This window comes from Diabrotica virgifera, chromosome 8 (genome assembly GCF_917563875.1).
Source record: "Diabrotica virgifera virgifera chromosome 8, PGI_DIABVI_V3a".
NCBI lineage: Eukaryota > Metazoa > Arthropoda > Insecta > Coleoptera > Chrysomelidae > Diabrotica > Diabrotica virgifera.
In genome coordinates, this window is record NC_065450.1 from 73783453 (window position 1) to 73806461 (window position 23009).

The following is a 23009-nucleotide window of genomic DNA, read 5'->3' on the forward strand; positions in this document are numbered from 1 at the left end:
TATTTTTATAAAAATCGAAATAAATTAAAACACCCTGTATTTAGGTATAGGGATCCCCTATAAAAGTATAGCTTATTTTTCAAGGACAATTCAAAAATGTCATCAGGTATAGGGTGTTCCATAAGAAAAACTATAATTTGATATACTACTCTTTTCTGAAGCACCCTGTATAAATCACATTATTTTTAGATTGTAGTGAAGATTGATTTCTGTGAAGAATTTTTTTTAAATATCAAGTCGTTTTCCGTACAGAGACCGAGGCGAATAAGATGAACCACCCTGTATATGTTTAATAATTTCGCAAAACGTCTTCCTGCGCTAATAGCAAATTATGTTGAAAATAGCAGGATAACCCAGACAAATAATTCATCTCGACAAACCATTTTGAGATCTAACATCTAACAAAACGTCTTTCTCTCAAAGATTCAAAAGCCTTACAAATTATCTCAAAGTGTTAATTCACATTTTGAAAGTTATTTGCAAATAGAATTTCTTTGATGTCAACACGTAGATATATTTATAAAACACGCAGAAAACGTGGAACAAATAAAAAAGTAGAGAAATTAAATGATTTACTCCGGAATTGTGACGTCTTAGAATTTCTGAGAGAATTACCACCCTGATATTTATTATTTTGATTTAAGGAGACTTAAGTTGAGTATACAGATGGTGTTTATACCCTTAATTGCTTTTTAACACCACTATTCAAGCTATTTGATTTATGCGTCTTTGCTGTGTGGTCTTTTATTCTATTTTTGGCTATTTTCGGTAAGGTATGTGAAGCATTCGCGAATATTTCGAATTTATTCGCCAAGATTTAATCAACACCATTAATTACTTGTTATCTAATCCACAAAAACAAAAATAAATTGAAACGTGTTAAAGAAAAGGGCGTACATGAAAAATCTAGATACGAGTAAAAATAAAAGAGAGAATCCAAAAGTTTCTTCAAAAAACTAAGTAGTCCAGGGCCCATCTGTTTTGAGATGGACGTTGAGAGGTGACTCAAATTTTTTTGCAGAAATTGCTTGAAAATAACTCAAATAATAATATTTGAGTTATCCTCCCTCTCAAAAAGGTCCGGAACATTGTTTAAATTATTAAAATGTCAAAAAATGAAGGAAAAATTCGATTTTTTTCTTCGTTTTTTGATTATAACTTTAAAAGTATTCATTTCCCAGAAAAGATGTACTGACATAAAAGTTGCATAATTAAATTTCCTACAATATAGAATTAGTTAAAAGTTGAAAAAATAGTCACCCTTGTTGCAAAATACCAATAATTGCGAAAAAAACCATACAAAAAACAAGTATTTGCATTTTACGTTTTTCAACCATTTATGCTACACTTATGACCTTCATATTTCACCCAGAAAAACTTTATGATACAGTAAAACAATACTGTAAATTTCATTAAGATCAGTTTAATAGATTTTGCAAAATAAATTTTTAAATCCACCTTTCGCAAAAACAATTCATTTTTTCAAAATGTTACAGGACTGAAAATAAAGCAGATAGCAAGTTGAAATTTTTTTTACATTATAGAAGTGTACTGTACCTTTCATTTGCAATTTGCAAAATTAAAATCGATTAACTACCACGGCGCCAGGAATTTTTTTAAATAAACATTAATTATTGGTGCTACGCGCAGGACAGCGGTGTTCGATTCACATGAAGTTGATTTCCACCAAAATTTCTTCCAATCTTCATCTAATATATTATTTTCTTACTCTATATTTTGTTGTATTTTAATATTTTAATTCCACAAAAATCAAACTAATTTTATTATTGTTTGTGAAATATTGTTTAAACAATTGTATATGTTTAAAAATAATAAACTTTTATTCTCAAGTTAAAATATATGAACAAAGAAAGTTTTTGCTAAAAAAAGTCTTATTTCAAAGGATAGAGTATGTGTTTTTATTTTGCAATAAACAAATTTATTTATTTATATCCAAATGTAATAAAAATTAAAATGTATCAATCAATATCAAAAGTAATTGGAATGCCCAATCAGAGCAAACTATCCGGTGTCCTGCGCGCAACACCAATAATTAATGTTTATTTAAAAAAATTCCTGACGCCCGTGGTGGTTAATCGATTTTAGTTTTGCAAATTTCAACTGAAAGGTACAGTACACTTCTATAAGCAAAAAAAAATTCAACTTGCTATCTGCTTTACTTTTAGTCCTGTAACAGTTTGAAAAAATGAATTTTTTTTGCGAAAGCTGGATTGCAAAATTTATTTTGCAAAATCTATTGAACCGATCTTAATGAAATTTACAGTATTGTTTAACTGTATCATATAGTTTTTCTGGGTGAAAATTGAAGGTCCTAAGTTTAGAATAAATGGTTGAAAAACGTAAAATGCGAATACTTGTTTTTGTATAGTTTTTTCCCAATTATTGCTATTTTGCAACAAGGGTGACTATTTTTTAAATTTTCAACCAACTCTATATTGTAGGAAATTTAATTATACAACTTTTATGTCAATACAACTTTTCTCGGAAATGAATACTCTTTAAGTTATAATCAAAAAACGAAGAAAAAAATCGAATTTTTCCTTCATTTTTTGACATTTTGATTATTTAAACAATGTTCCGGACCTTTTTGAGAGGGAGGATAACTCAAATATTATTATTTGTGTTATTTTCAAGCAATTTCTGCAAAAAAATTTGAGTCACCTCTCAACGTCCAAATGTACTAATATTTTTACAGATGCGCCCTGGTCTAAAGGGCAAAAGTGGCACAGTAGACGGTACTGTAGCCTAGCTATAACTTAATATGTTATAGCCTTAATCTTTAACAATATCGCTGTAATAAAATAATATTGTTGCTAGACAGGTAAATTGACATTGTATACCGGGTGTACCAATCAAACTATGTTTTTCTCAAAGTTCATCACACCCTGTGGAATATTCTAGCATTTATAAAATATTGAAATTAAAACCCAACTATAGCCTCAGGTTGATTTCCTTGAAAAGGTATTTATAATCATAATATTTACATAAGAAATGATCTGGTTGAATTAGACGCAAACATCATCTATTTTTCACACTTAACTCTTGACATTGAAAGTGGGTGAATGACTCTTTCTGATTACCAAAAATAATGCTCTGACTATGAATATCGAATTGCTGATTGCGAATACTAATCTCCAAGAATTTCGCTACGTTTTCAAAACGATACACTCATAAAGGAAGTATTAAATGAGTTAAAATGTACCTATTCTACAAATATACAAACGTGTTAAAAGTAGTACATGTTCTTTCGATAGTACTAATTTTGATCATATTGATATCGTGTCGAATGGAGTATCGCCAACTAAAGTGTATTATGTAACTTTGTAACGTATTGGATAAAAAAAACCAAAAACCGGTTTTTCCAAAAACCGGTTTTTTGGCCGGTTATAACCGCCAGGTTAAACCGTAAGCAAAAAAAACCGGTGTTTTTTCAAAAACCGCCATCCCTATTACATGGACGGTTTCTCGTTGTGTTGGAATAAACCTACAAGCGATTGAATAAAAAAGAAAACAGAATGTTAAGAAAATCTGAGGCTATAGTTAGGTTTTAATTTCAGTATTTTATAAATGCTAGAATATTCCACGTAGTGTGGTGAACTTTGAGAAAAAATCAGTTTGATTGGTACACCCGGTATATATTGACAATTTACCTGTCTTACACGAGCGGGACACCCTCAAAAAAGCTGGCTAATTTTATTTACACTTTATATTTTCGAGGGTACTGAAAACGAAAATGAGGTTTATTTTGAATTTTATGTGGGGGACATTGTCAAAATCGCAGTTTTAACCTAAAAATAAAAAAAAAATGAAATCACGTTTCTTTGTGTTTACCTCGCTACAACTCTGTTCCATTTTATTAATATTTTTTTCTGAAATTTTTACAGTATATAGCTCTAACATTTCTGAAAACAACGGTACCTGTTTCAAGCTCTTATTCTTATCCTGATAAAGGTTATGAATTTTTCAAAGAAATAGGTGCGGATTTGTGCATTGCAAAGTTTAATCGCAAAAGTTGTGTGACGAAGTTTAAAATTTAGCTTCTTAATCACGTTTATGTTAAAGTAGAGAGTACAAAGAAGTTTTCTGGTATGTTTTAGATTAAAATGTTTTATAGAAAAAAAAAATAGTGCAACTTTTAATGTTGACATTAGAAATCCCCAATATAACGCTTATTTTTCGAGATACTGACCATGGGTGGTGAATGGCTAATTTTGGTCTTAGATTATGTTTTTGACAGTGATGAAAACGAAAATGAAATTTATTTTAAATTTTAGGTGGGGGAATATTGTCAAAATTGCAATTGTACCCTAAAAATAAAAAAAAATGAAATCACGTTTTTTTGCGTTTAGCTCGCTTTAATATTTTATCTTAAGTTTGTACACTATATATCGCTTACTTTTTTTAAGACAATGGTTTCTGCTTTAAGCTTTTAGTCTTATTCTAGTAAAAGTTATGAATCTTTTAAAGTACAAGGTGCAGATTCGTGAATTGCAAAGTTTAATCGCAAATTTTTTTGACTGACAAAATTTGAAATATAGATTTTAAAACAAATTCAAAAATAAAACATGAGTACAAAGAAGTTTCTGGAAAGTTTTGGATCAAAATGTTTTATAGAAAACAAATCGTGCAACGTTTAACATCTACGTAATAAATTCCCAAAATAACGCTAATTTTTCGAGATACTGATCCTTGGTGGTGAATGGCTAATTTTGGTCTTACTTTATGTTTTTGATGGTTCTGAAAACGAAAATGAAGTTTATTTTGAATTTTAGGTGGGAGAACATTGTCATAAATCGCAATTTTGCCCTAAAAACAAAAAAAAACTAAACCACGTTTTTCTTAATTAAAAGGTGCACCATATTTTTTCTATAACACATCTAGACCTAAAACTCCCCATAAAACTTCTTTGAACTCTATGGTTTAACATAAATGTAATCAAATAGATAAATTTTAAATTTTGTCACTTAATTTTTGCGATTTAACTCTGCAATTCACGAATCCTCACCTTTTATTTTTAGAAATTCATAACTTTTATAAAGAAAAGACTGAAAGACTACAGTTACTTTCATAGTCTTTACAAAGGTGAGAAATACATACTGTAAAAATTTTAGAAAAAAATATTAAAATGGAACAGAGTTGTAGTGAGTTAAAGGTAAAAATTCGTGACTTCACTTTTTTTTCACTTTTAGGTTAAAATTGCGCTTTTGACAATGTTCCCTTACATAAAATTCAAAATAAACCTCTTTTTCGGTGTCTATTAGCCAAAATTAGCTATTCACCTCCCATGGCCAGTATCTCGAAAAATAAGCGTTATTTTGGGGATGTATAACTTCTACATTAAAAGTTGCGCCATTTATTTTTTATTAAACATTTGTAACTAATACTTTCCAGAAAACTTCTTTGTTCTCTATGTTTTAACACGAACGTGATTAATAAGATAAATTTTAAATTTTGTCCCTCAACTATTGCGATTAAACTTTGCAATTCTCGAATCTGCACATTTAAAAAATTCATAACTTTTACTAGAATAAGACTAAAAGCTTAAAGCAAAAACGATTGTCTTCAAAAAAGTGAGCGATATATAGTGTAAAAACTTTAGAAAAAAATATTAAAACGGACCAGAGTTGTAGCGAGCTAAACGCAAAAAAACGTGATTTCTTTTTTTTTTAATTTTTAGGGTACAATTGCAATTTTGACAATATTCCCCCACCTAAAATTTAAAATAAATTTCATTTTCGTTTTCATCACTGTCAAAAACATAATCTAAGACCAAAATTAGCCATTCACCACCCATGGTCAGTATCTCGAAAAATAAGCGTTATATTGGAGATTTCTAATGTCGACATTAAAAGTTGCACTATTTTTTTTTTCTATAAAACATTTTGATCTAAAACTTACCAGAAAACTTCTTTGTAATCTCTATTTTAACATAAACGTGATTAAAAGGCTAAATTTGAAATTTCATCACTCAACGTTTGCGATTAAACGTTTCAATGCATAAATCCGCAGCTTTTCTTTTGAAATATTCATAACGTTTATCAGAATAAGAATTAAAGCTTAAAGCAGATACGGTTTTCTTCAGAAATATTAGAGCTATATACTGTAAAAATTCCCGAAAAAAATATTAAAAGCGAACAGAGTTGTATAGAGGTAAACGCAAAAAACATGATTTTAGTTTTCTTTATTTTTAGGGTAAAATTGCGATTTTGGCAATGTTCCCCCACATGAAATTCAAAATAAATCTCATTTTCGTTTTCAGCACCGTCAAAAACATACAGTATGTCTAAAATTAGCCATTCACCTCTCCGTGGTCAATACCTGGTCATTTTAGGGGTATCTTCCGCTTGCCTATCTAGCAACAATATTATTACAGCGATATTGTTAAATAATGAGGCTATAACATATTAAAACAATTATTTAAAGCGGACAACAGGTTTAGGAAATACGAAGCATCAAAAATGACCCATATTTAAGGTGGTGCGTTAATTTCTTCGGGTAGTTTATAAATGTATAAATTGTTTTAAAATCAATACATAAGTATTATTATAACAAAATATAAATATATATAATCGTAAATATATTTTATAAAGTAGTAACAGATAATTCTTTGTAACATATTAACAATAATAAAACCAAAAATGTGACATTTGTTTAGATTTGTATGTAAAACAAATCAGTTGCTGGCATTAATTCGTTTTAAAACAATTTAAGTCCATTTGCAAATATTTTGATTTTCTATTTATCAACAAGTGCTCCTAAACATAACACATTTTAACAAAATTTTCCGCAAATAATCATCCATTAAGAAATTAATTAATTAGGCAGAAGCCTTGTTTAAAAAAATCTGATTCTTTATACAGTTGATATGTAATGGCTAAATGTATTTAAATAAATATGTAATAATTGTTTTATTATTAAATATCAGTTCATAAATGAATATACAATGCGAATTTATAATCTTGTTTTATAAACATATAAACTGCTCGTCAAAAGTTAAGGATATAGAAAATTCTGCTGAATTTTTATAGTAGATTTTTTCGTGAACAGATTAACGGATTCCGCTGATTTTTTTTTATTATTTTAGACTTTTCTTTAGTGTTTACACAGTTATGCAAAGGTTTACTCAAACTTTTTTTTTGTCCTTATACCGGGTGGAAGAAAAGAAATGTTTTTCTTATGTTAAGTTTGAGACGCCCTGTAGGGAGGACGAGGTACAAATGGGAGTATATATCGAAATCGTATTGTAGTCTTATGTTTTGTGAACATTTTGTTATTTGAATGTCCCTGATATCTTTAGAAATAAAAAAATAGACGTTTTGTAATTTAACATATGTGTTTTAACCGAAACAAAAGTTTGAGACACCTTGTAGGGAGAAAAAGGCACAAAGGTGAGTATACCTCGATATTTTGTTGTAGTCTCATATTTTGTGAATATTTTATTTTTTTAATTTCTCTGATATCTTTAATAACAAAGAAACTAGATGATATTACAGTAAGGTCTCTTTTTATGCGGATTTTTTTATGCGATTTTGAAGTTATGCGGTTGGTATTTCATTCAAAAATGTCTATTATTAACAATTAGTATAATTAATATTAACTATTCCCATCCAGTAGTCTGAGAGTTTGCAATTCGGGTATTCCCCTTGTTACATGATGTACCATGCTGTTATGAAAGGTATTAGGTCTGGATCCCGCGTATAAAAAAAAAGTTGATTAATAGCAAGCTGAAAATTTGTTAATAGCTTAAGGGTGTCTAGTCGGACAAACTTTGATATATGGGAACACTGGAACAGAGGAAGTTTTAATTGTGGAACAGGTTAAAACTTTGGAACGGTCATACCACGAAAACGTCACATGTATTTTGTCCGACAGAACTTCCAATTGATTTGTTACCCTTTCATTAAACTCTATTGCAAAAATCAGACTGCTCTTTATCACCAAATGGGCATTTTAATGAGTGGAACACGTAGAACTTGTCAAATAACAGGAATTATGACAGGTGATAAATAGCAGTCTGATTTTTTCATGAGAGTTTAATGAAAGGGTAACAAATCAATTGGAAGTTCTGTCGGACAAAATACATGTGACGTTTTCGTGGTCTGACCGTTCCAAATTTTTAACCTGTTCCACAATTAAAACTTCCTCTGTTTCAGTATTCCCATATATCAAAGTTTGTCCGATTAGACCCCCTTAGCTATTAACAAATTTTTAGCTTGCTATTAATCAACTTTTTTTTCACACGCGGGATCCAGACCTATATAACCTGTAATTGTTTTGAAATTAAATTTAAAGGAAGAATCATATTATCCGTTCGGGCACGTAGCGTTTCGTTTCCGAAAAATATAAAAACCTGATTTTACAAAGAGTTGTCTGATACTATACGCTCCGAACAATATGAACTGTTCATATTTAAAACCATAAAAACAATATTTTTCGAAAACGAAACGCTACGTATAAAGTACGCTAGTACCCGAACGGATAAATATGAATCGTCCTTAAATGTTGCTGATTTCAAGTTGCAGTATAATTAACAGCACATTTTGATTTCTGGATTGAAACATTAAATTAAGTGTCATAAAGTTTTATGTTTCATTAGAAGAGGTTTTTGCAATTTCAATATCGTTAGTCTGCGTTTTTCATTCCTTTTTTAAGATTTTATTTGGCCTAATGGAGAAAAAAAACATCAAAGACACAATTTTTGGTGGACAAACGTCCACCATTTTATGTGATTTTAGAAAATCACGAAACGTATCCCTACTTTTTTAATGCAAGTAAAGTATTTTTTATGCGATTTTTTTATATGCGCTTTTCTGAAGAACGTATCCACCGCATAAAATAAGACCTTACTGTACTCTTTAATATGTGTTTTAACTGACGACATGCGTCACATTACACATGTGAAACATAGAAAAACATATTAAAGAGTAATACCGTCTAGTTTCTTTGTTATTAAAGATATCAGAAAAATTAAAAAAAAATATTCAAAAAATATGAGACTAAAACATAATATCGGGGTATACTCACCTTTGTGCCTTTTTCTTACTACAAGGTGTCTCAAACTTTTGTTTCGGTTAAAAGTTAAAACACATGTTAAATTACAAAACAGTCTATTTTTTTGTTTCTAAAGATATCAGGGATATTCAAACAACAGCATGTTCACAAAACATAAGACTACAATATTATTCTGATGTATACTCACATTTGTACCTCGTTCTCCCTACAGGGTGTCTCAAACTTAACACAAGAAAAACATTTTTTTCTTCCACCCGGTGTAAGTACAAAAAATAAGTTTGCGTAAACCTTTGCACAACTGTGTAAATACTAAAAAAAAGGCTAAAATAAAAAAAAATAGCGCAATCCGTCTGTTCGCGAAAAACTCAACTATGAACATCAGCATAATTTTCTATATCCCTAACTTTTGACGAGCAGTTTATATATTTCCAACAAGTAGGATACAGTTGTGTATAACATAGTAATACCAGCGCCAATACAAATAGTAGTCGAAGTTGTAGTAACAATAATAGCCCAGAAAAATTAGCAAAATAAAAGCTTTTTTGTGACTCTATTTTAATACAAACAGGATTTCGATCAGGCCAATGAACAAACGACCATCTGCAGTGCCTTAAACTCTAGTCGAAAAGTCTATCGAATATAATAGAGCGCACTTGTTCTTATTTTTGTTGACTTCCACAAGGCATTTGATGAAGTGGAAACAGTCGCTATGTTAGAAGCACTATCAGAATGCAACAGACCACAGGTATGCGAATATTATTCTAAATCAATTACTTTTAATGGGAAATAAGCCACAATTTTACCAAAAAAATGATTTTATTAACGTTTCGAAGCCCAAATCGGGTTTCGTTGTCAAAATACAAAATACTACTAAAATAAACAAAAATGTTGTTGCTAAGTAAAAAAATTCTTCTAATAATTTATTTAATCTGACTCATTTATATTGGCAATTCATACGTATATTAGACTTTAAAGTAGAAGACTTTGGGTATCGCCAATATTTATGAGTTGCCTTCCTGGGACGACTTTACTAAAAGATAGTTCATTCGATTACATGAAATCAATCCCAACTCAAGAATATCCGTCACAAAAAAATCATAGCATGTGATCTGTCTTTAAAAGGACAACCAAATGCAGCGATGACAGTAAGTCAATAACATATCGACTAATACAAATTTTATATTTTAGTATTACTCATTGTATATCTATATATTATTAATATTATTTATAATTTAAACATATTTAAAGTCAGAATTTCGATATCCTAATAGTGATGGGCGATATGAACGCCAAAGTTGGAGAAGATAATATTAATTTAGAAACCGTAATGGGCAAACATGGCCTGGGAATGATGAATGAAAATGGAGAGCGCTTTACAAATTTTTGCTCCAATCACCGTTTAGTTATTGGTGGAACCATCTTCCCACATAAAAATATTCACAAGGTAACATGGACTGCCCCTGGTCATACCAGAGAAAACCAAATAGATCACATCGCCATATCAAAAAGATGGAGATCATCTCTTCTTGATGTACGAAATAAAAGAGGAGCAGACATCGCAAGTGACCACCATCTGTTAATTGGTACCATTAAAATCAAGATGGCAAAAAACAAAAACAAAATCACAAGAAACACCAACAGACCCACATATAACCTGAACAAATTAAAAACTCTTCCAGGAAAACACATGTTTAGGGAGGAGCTTCAAGTAAAAACAAGAGAACGTGAAGTAAATAGCTGGGAAGATTTGGCAAATGTTCTGACAGAAATAGCTGAAGACAAACTGGGTAAAAAAGAGAAAGATAGAAAGGAATGGATATCAGATGAAACTTGGAATCTTATCGAGGAAAGAAAACAACGAAAAAAAGATATCTTGCAAGCAAGAACTGTAGAAGGAAGAACGAACCGACAACAAGAATATGAAACACTAAATAAAGCAGTTAAAAGGAATGCAAGAAGAGACAAAAGAAGGTGGGCTGAAGAACTGGCAAAACAAGCAGAAGCAGCTGCACAACACAACAGGACTAGAGAGCTGTACCAAATTACCAGACGATTAACAAAAAATGGACCCAACTGTTCGAACATTGTAAGATCCAAGACAGGTGAATTACTTACTACAACGGATGATCAAGTAGAGAGATGGAAAGAGCACTTTCAGGAGATGCTAGGCACGCCCAGGGATAACGCGGATGAAATTGTCGAAAACCCGCAGAATGTAGACTTGCATATATCTTGCGAGTCCCCTTCCAAAATGGAGATAATAACAGCTATCAAATCTCTGAGAAATAACAGGTCCCCGGGAATCGATAACATTGCTGCCGAACTACTTAAAACTGACCCGCATCTAACCGCTGAACTTTTGCTCCCCATAATCCGAGTGGTGTGGGAAACAAACCGCATTCCAGCGGGCTGGAAAAAAGGTAATATTATTAAGCTTCCAAAAAAGGGCAACCTCACACTGTGCAAAAATTGGAGAGGAATAACCTTGCTTACCGTCATAAATAAAATTTTTACGATCATCATACATAAAAGATTAACAAACAAGGTTGAATTTCGAGCGAATCAAGCAGGTTTTAGACCAGAATCTTCCTGCATAGATCACATTAATACAGTGAGGGTAATAATGGAACAATCGGTTGAATGGAACACACCTCTATACATGGTCTTTGTCGATTTCGAACGTGCCTTTGACAGCCTGTCTCATGCTGCTATATGGAAAATTTTAGAGCTAAGAAACATTCCTCATAAAATAATTTCCATTATAAAGTCACTGTACACTGAGGCGACGTGCAGCGTGACACACAATGGGGTCAACAGTGACGAATTTGACGTACTTACTGGAGTCAGACAGGGATGTGTGCTTTCTCCGTTTCTGTTTAACATAGCTCTGGACTATGTTCTCTCCAAATAGACTTCGACACAAAAGGGATACAATGGACGTTAACCACACGCCTAAGTGATCTGGAATACGCCGACGATATCTGCCTGTTAGGATAAAGGTTCCAGGATGTGGCCGACCAATTGGAAACACTATCCACTGAGGCCAATAAAATAGGTTTAAAAATCAATATTGGTAAAACCAAGTCGATGAGAATAAATGCAAGGAACAACACGCTATTTAATATCGACAACAAGCAGATTGAAAATGTGGAGAACTTCACGTACCTTGGAAGTGTCATAACAGAAAGCGACGGTACAGAAGACGATATTCGTATGAGGATACGAAAAGCTCAACAAGCTTTCAGCATGCTTAACCCTGTTTGGAGGTCTGGAGAATATACTACAAGGACAAAGATCCGAATATTCCAGTCAAATGTTATGTCTGTTCTACTCTATGGATGTGAAACCTGGAAAGTGACAAAATACCTTACAGACAAATTGCAGGTCTTTGTTAACAAATGTCTACGAAGAATTGTTCGTATTTTCTGGCCAAACACCATCAGAAACGAAGATCTGCTACACCTGACCCAACAAAAGAGGGTAGAAAATGAAATAAAATACAGAAAGTGGGGGTGGATAGGTCACACACTCCGAAAAGATAGTTCCAGTATTGCAAAAAATGCCCTAGAGTGGAATCCCCAAGGAAAGAGAAAAAGAGGTCGCCCAGCACAAACTTGGAGAAGATCCATCATGGACGAGATAAGAAGTCAAGGAAAGTCTTGGAATGAGGTGAAGGCTCTAGCGCAAAATAGAACCCGATGGCGCGTTTTCACTGAAGCTCTATGCTCCACTTAGGAGTTCAAGAACATTATATATATAAAGTCAGAATTTGGTATTAGTTTTTTGAAAGTAAATTAAATGTAAGACCAAATACTTACGATGTCGGGATAGTATCACGAGGTTTTTTTCCTGGTTTTCCCTCGTGATTTACTATGGAATCTCTAACGCAAGAATTTTACTGTCATCGTTGCATTTGGTTGTCTTTTTAGACAGATCACATGCTATGATTTTTTTGTGACGAATATTCATGAGTTGGGATTGATTTCATGTAATCGAATGAACTATATTTTAGTAAAGTCGTCCCAGGAACGCAACTCATAAATATTGGCGATATCATTTTAAAGTCTTCTACTTTAAAATGTATAATATACATCTGAATTGCCAATATAAATGAGTCAGATTAAATAAATTATTAGAATAATTTTTTTACTTAGCAACAACATTTTTGTTTATTTTAGTAGTATGTATTTTGTATTTTGACAACGAAACCCGATGTGGGCTTCGAAACGTTAATAAAATCATTTTTTTGGTAAAATTGTGGCTTATTCTTATTTCCCATTAAAAGTAATTGATTATAAAAATGCCACAAGAAAATAGCTTCAGAACAACATTATTCGAAATATTTACGAAAATGCAACAACAACTGTAAACCTTTATAGCATGACTGAGAAAATAACAATTGGCAGAGAGGTGCGGTAGGGAGATACTTTGTCGCCAAAACTCTTTATAACAGTCATGTTATAAACATCGATGGAAAGATATTACTTCATCTCCGATATGCCGATGACATTGTTTTCATAACAAATGACTTACGAGAAGCTAGAATTATGCTGCAACAAGTAGTATTCCAGAAACTTAAAGATCCAGGTAGTTGGCTACTTTTTTAGTTACTGTAGACCTATAGGAAGAAAACCTACCTATTTCCTGCCTAGAGTTCGCGTCCGTTTTTTAATTATAACAATTTAGTGCAAAAATTGCGATTTTTTCGATTTTATGCACCCCATTCAAAAGCTAAACAGTTGATATAAAATTACAAATATTAATTATTTAGAACATTGAAAGACCTTCAAAATGCCGATTTTTTAAAGTTAAAAAGTTAATTTGTTGCTACGCAAACTGCAAAATCAGTGAAAAGAGTTATTTGTTAATAACTTTTACTAAAACTACCTTTTAGTACCTGCTCGGATCACAGAACAATATCTTTAATGAGTCACACACTTAAAACATTTTTGAAAATAATACACAGTAGAATTGTTAAAACTCTCGAATATGAAATCAGTGACACACAATTTGGCTTTAGAAATGGTATGAGCACACGAGATGCTTTGTTCGGCTTGAATGTGCTGGCCCAGAGATGCATGGACATTAATCAGGATATGTACTTCTGTTTTGTAGACTTTGAAAAGGCATTTGATAAAGTTCAACATAAAAAGCTTGTAGATATATTAAAAAGCAAAAATATTAACAGTCGTGACATGAAAATTATATCTAATATATATTGGAATCAAACTGCCAAGGTTAGAGATGACAACCAGGACACCCAAGATATCAAAATACAGAGAAGACTCCGTCAGGGTTGCGTGCTGTCTCCACTACTTTTCAATGTCTACAGTGAAGCGGTATTTTAAGAAGCGCTCTCAGATTCAATAGAAGGTATATCTATCAATGGAGAAGTTTTGAACAACTTACGTTTTGCAGACGATACAGTAATAATAACAGATAACAACAATGATTTACAGAACGTAATGCAACGCCTTAATGAACGCTGTCATGAGTACGGACTGAAGATGAATTTAAAGAAAACTAAATGCATGATCATAACTAAATCAGCACACGTAAACATCCAATTAACTATTGAAGATACTGTGATTGAGAGTGTGGATAACTACAAATACTTAGGAACATGGATAACATCAAATGTAGACCAAACCAAAGAAATTAAGACACGTATTGAAATAGCACCTGCATCATTCATTAAACTTAAAAATTTCTTGTGATGAGAGGGCAAAAATACTCATTATTACAACTTATTATGCAAGGCAAAATCCGAGGAAAGCGAAATGTGGGAAGACGAAGAACATCCTGGCTTAAGAACTTACGGGAATGGTTCGAATGCAGTAGTGCAGAGCTATTTAGAGCGGCAGTCAACAGGGTCCGCATTGCCATGATGATTTCCAACCTTCGATAGAAGATGGAACTTAAAGAAGAAGAAGAAGAAAACTACCTTAGAACTTTAGTGTTTCACCGAAAGTTGGGTATTGGGGTACTTAACAGATCCTCAAAATTTGAGACCGATCCATTAATTAGTTATTCTATTTGTTTATCGCACATACCTTTATTTTGCAATAACATAAGACAGAAAATAATAAAGATAGGGCATCTCTGAGTATGCCAAATGAAAGTAGAAGAGTGATAGTATCAAAATGTATTAAAAAAAGATAAAAAAATTAATTAATATAGTCAAAAATCCTAATGCCAAATTTTTGAAATTTTGTAGTTTTTTAGACATTTTTGTAGACATTTAGAATAACTTTTAAAATGTTGTCCGTCGAAAAAATCTTTTATATATTCGAAAAGCTAATAGAATAGCTAATATAACACGAATTTTAAAATAAAAAAATTTAGCCTGGGTTCATTTGGGACAAAGTTAGCCATGTGTTTTTTTTTAAATTCACAGCTAATTTGTTTATAGTAATTAAGGAATCTCATTAATGCCATTTTAAAGAATGGGATTTGTAGTTTTTCTTAAAAAATTTCCAAACATTGTACCTTCACAGCACCCTCTACGATTTTTCAAAAATGTAGTTCAAACGATTAGGTACTAGGGGAACCTACAAATCCACCCAGTTAAAATACCGAAAAAGTAATTTCAAACTAAGTGAGTGCGCAGACTGCAGACTTTTTAGTCGGCCGCTGGTTTAGTCGGCTTCTTAATCAGTACAGAGAGATATGCATCGGTGAATCGGTGTAGTGTGCGCATCTGCATACCGTAGATTAAGTACTGATACATAATATATCTCTGTACTGATTAAGAAGCCGACTAAACTATCGGCCGACTAAAAAGTCTGCAGTCTGCGCACTCACTTATACAATTTTCTGTATCTCCGGATCAACTCAATGGATTTTGATCTTTCTTTTTTTAGTTTGTATGTAATTCTACGTGCATTACAAATATGCAATTTGTTTATAAATTTATTAATTAATAAACAGTCTAATCTGTTTAAACAATTCTTGAAAACATATTTTTATACAAAAATCTATGTTTTTAATCATAGTATAAAAAATAAATTATTTTTATTAGATAATTATTTATTGAAGATAATTTATTTATTAAAATGTACCTTAACTTTTTCTATTATTAATAATGATTTGAGAAAAAATTATTTTTTCAAAAATTGTTTAAACAAATTAGACTGTATATTAATTAATAAATGTCTAGACAAATTTCATATTTGTAATGTGCAGAAAAATTACATAACAATTAAAAAAAGAACGATCAAAATATATTCAGTAGATCCCGATATACAGAAAATAATAATACATAGTTTTTAGTTGCATTTTTTAGTTTTTGAACTCGTGCATTTGTCGGCTCCCAGCTCCCCCTTCACTTAACACGACTAGTCACCAATTGAACTACATTTTTAAAAATTCGTGTAAAATACCAGCTTTTCTAATATGTAAAAGGATTTTTCTCCTTGTGCTATTCTACATTTTAGCTTTTTTATTGCCAACTCGATTTCTGATTTCAATATTTGAGGTTCTTTTTCATAACTTCTTTTCTCTGTATCTCTGGGTCGTTGTTAGAGAATAGTATTTCACAATATTGTTTCCACACCTCTGCGATACCGTCTGGGTTTGTTATGGTATGGTATTTCCACTATTATCTTTGATGATCTGTGTCTGTGGTTTGAATTCTCTCGCTAGATATTTGACTTTTGAGAAAAGTTCTCTAGATTCTTGGCGGTCAGTATGTTCCTCTAGTTGTTCACATATATGTTTTTTATATAATTATTTTTGTCCCTTCTGCACAAGTATTTTATAGTTGTATTTATGGTGCTCATCTCTATTTCTTTTTGTATTGAATTTGATGTGCCGTTTCTAAGTTTTTGTCTTTCTTCTACAAGGTTGAGAGTTTCTTCAGTCATCCAATGTTTTTTCCTATCTATTTTTTCTTTAGGGTTTGTGTTGTTGATGGCTTCAGTGATCAACTTCTTTGTGTATTCCCACGTTTTGCCAGGGTCTCCGGTAGTCACTGGTAGGTCAGCTTTTGCTAGTGCTTCGGAACCAACTTTTGTCTTTTATTTGCAATTGTTTTACTGTGCAACATTTTATGGTCCGAACCACAGTCTGCAGCTGGTTTTGTCTTCACAGAGCAAATATGTTTTTTATTTGGCAACAGCGCTTTCCTGTTAAACTTGACGCGAAATATATGAGGAAAACTTTGTTGAATTTGTTTACCGTTAAGTTTGTTCATTAAATCTATGACGTGCATTCCTTATAGGGAACTTGCATAAATTTTTAAATATTAAAATTATATTAAAAAACATAAGGTAACATGATCTTAAAACGCTCGACATGCAAAAAAAAACAAATATTTTTAACCCACACGTTTATTACGAGGTTTTGAAAGTGCTATGAAATTCAAATTTCTTAGGAGGCGCTTGAACGTGTTTCTATTGGTCTGACGTCACGGACCACGGTCAAACGGACTAGAAGTCGAAAACAACGCGATTATAGTATTCTTTTTCTCATGATCATCTTTCAGTGCGTCACAGTTTTTCGATTTCTTTCTAACGCATTAAATTGTATGTGACAGAAAAAAGGGCACGTCTGAGATTACAGACATTTACATCATTTATTCTAGTTATTCTAGTTGTCGATAGATGGCGCAATAATAAAAAATATTTTTTTAATTAGATAATAATATTAGATACCAATATAATCTGTATAATTTATAAGACTATACAAATCAAAGAAAATACCATTTTATAAATGCAAGAAACATATTTGATTTGTTTTTATTCCAAATTGAAAATAAAATGTGACAACTGTCAGATTTAACTAAAATGTCATGTTAGAATAAATGTCATAAATGTGTATTATCACGGACTTACCCTTTTTCCTATCATTTGTTAGGCACTGAAAAATGCTCATGAAAAGGACAATATTACGGGAATTGTATATTACATTTTAATCGCATTTAATTGGAAATTACCAGGTAGTATTTGTATTCTTGTATAGTTCTACAATAAATTGTATAGTTTCAAAGTGAAATTTATAAATGTTTAGAAATTGCTACTTTTCTAAAGGGTTTAAAACGCATAAGTACTATTACACATGAGGGTTTTTCAAAGCAAAGCCATTAGATTATTTTGGGGATTGTATAGTACATTTTAATCGTCTTTAATAATTGAAATGCTAAGGGTAAGTTTAATTTAATTGAACTAACTTGGGGATTAAAAATACAAGATCTTAAATATCTACTAATTAGTGGAACAGATTTTGCAAATATTCTCGAAGCATTTCTTTCGCTTATGGCGAACCCATCTCCAAGAGACATAAATGTGTGTCCTGTTCTTACCTTTTTTAGAGTTAAAAATAGACGCATTGTTTTTGTTTTATTTCCATTAACTAAAACGTATAAAATGAAACGTATACAATCTAGGTCTGTATTGAAACTTTATCACTGTACAATTCAGAGACAAACTTTTAAATTGTTTTGCTTCCTCTTCTTTCGTATCTTCATCACAAGATAAAGAATAACTTTCATTGTACCAACAGTCGTCACTACCACTATATTCACTATACTCTTCAAATACAGAACTTTCTGATTCATTTTTTGTATCTTCAAATAATATTTTAAGTCTTTTATAGGTGAAGTTTCTGCATCCTTATTATGTATTTGGAATGGTGACAACTCGATTGTAACACTCCTTTGAAATGTACACTGAATATCTTTATTGAGATACCGTTTTTGAGGTAAAGCTGGTTGGTTTAATTCAGGTCCTGATTGAACTAAGTTTGTGAAATTAGGATCACACTGTCTCTTATCATCATTGTCCTCTAGAACAGACTTAGATGTAGAAGCGGCATCTAGAAGTTATCGTTTAATCCTTTTAAGGGCTGCTTCCCTCAGGTTGAGAAAACGCTCGTTTTCTATCTAGTTGACAATCAAATAAGTGCGGGACAACACCTGACTTAATAATTTTGGGACCACCCATAATCTTGAATTATATAATATAGTTATCCATGTCTTGTTCCAACTGTAACCAATAAACAAGTTTAGGTAGACACATTTCATGAAACGACAACTAATATTTTTTCTTGAAATAGAAAATGTCTTATTAGGTACCTAATTAGATAAATACTCACATCGAAATAATCCTCACAGAAATAAAGACCTTTGCTACTTTGTGAAATATCCTTTTTATCTCGCAAGCCTGCCTCTAGCCATTTTAATCTACGTTTTTGGTTCTGCTATTAGAGTAAAAAAATGTTTGTTGGATATTCTGAAAGTTGTGCTTTGGCATTCCAGCACTATATACTACTTATATTAGGCAGATTTGTTTTTAATTTTGATAAAGTATATCATACACTAAATACAATAATATAAACACCGAGCAAACAACACAGTTATTCGACACGCACAACTAGCAATGGCAAAATGCATTCCATGCAATAGCTCACCGAACGGGTGAACGAGAACAGTGGCTGGTGACGTCAGACCCCAGCTCGCGCTTTTGAAGTTGTTTGAAACGGAAATTTTGGGCGCGAAACTTTGATCAGTTGTTGTACGTACACCATTTATTGTTAAGACGTAATATTTTGAATATAACATTTTTAAACATAAATTAACAATTTTATGCAAAAATATTTTATGTGCAAGTTCCCTAATAGGTTTGACTTTTAGTTTAGCAGTATCGGCCGACCCCGCAAGAGACTGAGTGACAATCTTCCATAGAGTCAGGTCATACCCATCAATGAACAAGCACAAGCAAAATTGCTTATTATATAAAGTATATAAGAAAGTAGAAAAAAAACACAACAAATTTACGAATAAAATATCTGACAAATAAAGCAAATCTTGAAAATTATAATTTAATAAAATTGTTTCATTTCGTTTTCCCGAGGCTGCGAATCGAATTAAAAATGATAAACTTGACGATCTCGGGTTATCGCAATAAATAGAGAACATGCGCTTCACTAATGAGCGATTCGTCTTATAATTAGGCCTAAATACTATTGGGCACTTACAGTCGTAAACAACTTTAACGATTATCTCCAATAATTAGATTTTTTGATCTTGTACCACATTTTTTAATCAAGGACTGGCACCGCAAAGATGATCTTGACTGGATGCGATAAGCGATGAATAGGTTTTTGGTTTTAATACGAAATTCTGATTATAAGTATTTTTAATTAGTTAATAATTATTACAGAAGGATACAGCTGGCTATTTGTTTACATTTAGTACAAAAATTTCGAAAATTTAATAATTATTTCCAGAATGTGGAATGAGCGCAATCAAGACCAATTAATCGGTGACATAATAGGTAAATTTTTAAATTAATCAAGAAAAATCATGGATGACAGATGAGATCCTGAAACTAATGGACTTGTACTGGTACTACCTCTTTGCCTATAAGCAGTGCATGGGTGAATGTTAGGAAATTATCTGGATGTACATGTACCAGTTATAATAAAGTCCCATTCTTATACAAAAACAAACAGATATTAAAGTAAAATAAAAAGTGAATCTACAGGGTGTCCAGAAACTCTCCGAAGACAATCGAAGACTGGAGATTCTTCCGATAATTTTAAGACAATTTAACCCAATTCACCTAATCCCAAAATGCTTCCTAAGGGAGATAGAGCACTTTGAAGATGGGGTCTTTGAATTAGTTTTTCTTAAATATCTCCAGAATGCTTCTATTTAGAGAAACGAAAACTGGTACACATATTTATTTTCCAGAGTAAATCAATTAGATCTATTACGAATTTCTAGTACCGGTCATAGGCGCCCGTTCTGGGTAGGGCAACGGTTATTTTATCGTATAACTTTTTTATTTTTAACTTCTAAGCATTTTTTGTGCTGGATTATTAAATTGTAAGGTATTCTAGTACTAAAATGTACTCTTGCTTTAAGTCGGTAGGATGCACCGTTTTCTAGAAAAATCGATTTAAAAATTTTTCGTTTGTTAAATTTGAAAAGAAAAAATTAAAAAAGAACTATTTAGAAAAACGAAAAGTGGTACGTTTATTTATCTTCCACAAATAAATCGATTTCCTTAGTTGCGAAATTCTAGTACCGGTCATATGCGTTCGTTTTGGGTATGTCAACGGTTATTTTATCGCATAACTTTATTGTCTCTAATTTCTAAGCATGTTTGACACTTGTATATTAAATTATGAGGTATTCTAGCACTAACTCTTACTTTAGGTCGGTAAAATACACCGTCTGAAAAAATTTTCAAATTTTTTTTCAAATTCAATAAACGAATAATTTTCAAATCGATTTTTTTAGAAAACGGTGCATGCTACCGTCTTAATGCAAGATTACCTTCTATTACTAGATTACCTCACAATTTAATAATCCAGTGTCAAAAATCATTAGAAGTTAAAGACAAAAAAGTTATGTGATAAAATACCAGTTGCCCTATCCAAAACGGGCGCCTATGACCGGTATTAGAAATTCGTAATTGATGGAGTAGATTTATTTCTGGAAGATAAATAAGCGTACCAGTTTTCGTTTTTCTAAATAACAGCGTTCTGAAGATATTTAAGAAAAACTGATTCCAAGAAGTCATCTTCAAAGAGCTCTAGCTCCCTCAGGAAGCATTTTCGGACTAGGTGAATTTTGTAAGATTGTCTTAAAATTATCTGAAGAATCTCCGGCCTTCGTTTGTCGGGAGAGTTTCTGGACACCCTGTATATAAAGTGAAATCTTATTCACATTTACAAATCACTTATAAGATCAAAACTTGGTTGTGGCTCAATGTTTATTCTTCTGCAAAGAAAAAAACTTTCTCAACTCGAAATTATACAAAATACAGCATTAAGAATAGCTACAGAAGCTTTTCGTTCTATCCCAATAGGGATGTTCACTAATTTTTAAATATAGTTAAATTCAATAGATTACAAGGTATATAAAAACGTAACAATCATAAAACTGTTTAAAAATGTATATTTTTTAAGATAAATGAGTTCATAATGTTGATTTTCTTGGAGGCTAGAAAAACGGTACCCTGCAGCGAGGCTATGGTCTGTGACGTCAGCAGTCGTAACGTCTTTGATCGACGACCAGTTTTGTATACTTATTTACTCAGTGTATTTGAATGTGCGCAGTTTTTTACGTATTTAGTTATTAAAAATAAAGCCAAATAAGTGGTGTTTTGTTCATGGGTGTGTAAATACATCAAAAAACAGTTCTGACAAGATTTTTATTACCGTTCCAGCCAATTTAAAACAGAAAAAGAAATGGTTTGTTGCAGCTAGAACTTAAAATAACTAACTTAAAGAACTAACTTAATAAAATAAACATTATAGAAGTTTTCCAGAGACTTTCGGCCCTTGGTAATAATGTAATTGTTCTTTCTGCATTTAAATTTTTCAAAAATACTTATTAGTTTTCTCAGGATTCGAAAAAAAATGAATGAATTTAAATAGCATTGAAATCTTAAATATTTCGGTCATATCATGAGGCATGATAAATATCGTATACTAAAACTGATTACGCAAGGTAAAATAGAGAGCAAACGCGGACCCGGAAGAAAAGACACTCATGACTTAAAAACTTACGCCAATGATTTGGACAAAAATCGATCGAGTTATTCAGAAACGCCTCAAATGAAATTAATATTGCCATGATGATAGCCAACGTCCACAACGGACAAGGCACATGAAGAAGAATAAAAATATTTTTAATACACCTAACCAAGGTAAAGTAATAACCAGCCAATGTATGTATACAATATGCATGCGTACAATGCATGCATACAACTTTCTCTATTTTTTTTTTGTGGAGTATTAAGCATTTATTTTTTCAGCTTAAAGAAGACATGGAAAATTATATGGAATATACACTCAGTAAAGCTGTGGTAGATTTATTTTTTTACAAGATGCCAATAAATCATACACCATTGTTACATCTACACTACAGTCGGTAGTTTATACGAATCGGCTTTCTGAAAACCTTCTTCCATTTTATTTGTTTATTTTTGTAAAACCCAAAATATGTCCTTACAAACAGTCTATCC

The 23009-nt window shown here is 31.7% G+C and overlaps 1 protein-coding gene across 1 annotated transcript in view; it reads left to right on the forward strand.

Moving 5' to 3' along the window:
* The window catches only part of LOC114342365 (forkhead box protein L2-like), a 146126-nt gene that overhangs the window by 100519 nt on the left and 22598 nt on the right, over positions 1 to 23009 (forward strand). The gene's annotated exons all lie outside the window — the stretch shown is intronic.